Here is a 948-nt window from a genome sequence, read left to right on the forward strand (position 1 = left end):
GATGACTCACAAGGAGGGGTTGAGTTCTGGGTGTCTCTGGTCTTCTCACAGCTGCCCCACGTAGCTCCCTGATCTCTCGCAGGGCCTGGGTACTCAGGTTTATTACCACCTGTGAAGAGGGCTGGATCGGCAGAGTGAGCAAAGCCCATTCGTGGCTAGATGAAGTTCTGTGAGAACATGAAATCTCGCGGGACTTCAGGGCACTGCATAGAAGTGAGAAGGTCCTCAGCTGTACATGACAGCCTGACCCCAGGGTCAGATTTATCTGCTAAATTCACTAATCTCTATCAGGACCCCAAGTGTTTGTGGAAGCTCTACGATGTGCAGAATCGGCCAGCCCAATATTCACATTCTTTAGATTTACACCATTGCCGGTCTATCGGATGACAACAATAATATAAAACAAGGATAGAAAGAAACCAGAGGGTTCCAGAGCCTCGTGCCCACTCAGGTATTCGTTTGTACTGTGGTAAAGACCCCAATCCCCCCCCCAAAAAGAACTCAATAAGTCTTTATGGAATACCTAACTGTCCTGGGCACAATGCCTACACATACCTAATGGAAAGTCTAGTTCTGGTGGCTCAACAGTTGAGCCAAGAACTTTAGGTGAGACAAAATTTATAAGTGTGTCAACAGGGCCACCATTAGAAATCATGAAGCCCCATACAGACTATCGGACTGGGCCCCTCTGGTCAATTCCACCACATAAAACTCTGTATTTCAAAGAACTATTAGCCCCTCCTGAGCTCCCCTGCTGACCTGATGGGACCTGGGCCCAGTACAGGAATACTGCTTGTACCCCCCTCACGATTGGTGACCTTAAAGGACATTTCCACCTTTGTAAGTGATTTTGAGTTTTTGGTGGTAATGGGGAGGTACAGGGGGGATGTACATGTGTGTGGGCGGGGGCTATACATGTGTGTGTGCGGGGGGGATGTACGTGTGTGG

At 48.8% G+C, this 948-nt stretch overlaps 1 protein-coding gene across 1 annotated transcript in view; it reads left to right on the plus strand.

The window, feature by feature from the left end:
• The window catches only part of LOC108789042 (1-phosphatidylinositol 4,5-bisphosphate phosphodiesterase gamma-1-like), an 83,161-nt gene that overhangs the window by 53,214 nt on the left and 28,999 nt on the right, over positions 1-948 (plus strand). The window lies entirely within an intron of this gene.

This window comes from Nanorana parkeri, unplaced genomic scaffold (genome assembly GCF_000935625.1).
Source record: "Nanorana parkeri isolate BGI_ZX_2015 unplaced genomic scaffold, ASM93562v1 scaffold371, whole genome shotgun sequence".
NCBI classification, from domain to species: domain Eukaryota; kingdom Metazoa; phylum Chordata; class Amphibia; order Anura; family Dicroglossidae; genus Nanorana; species Nanorana parkeri.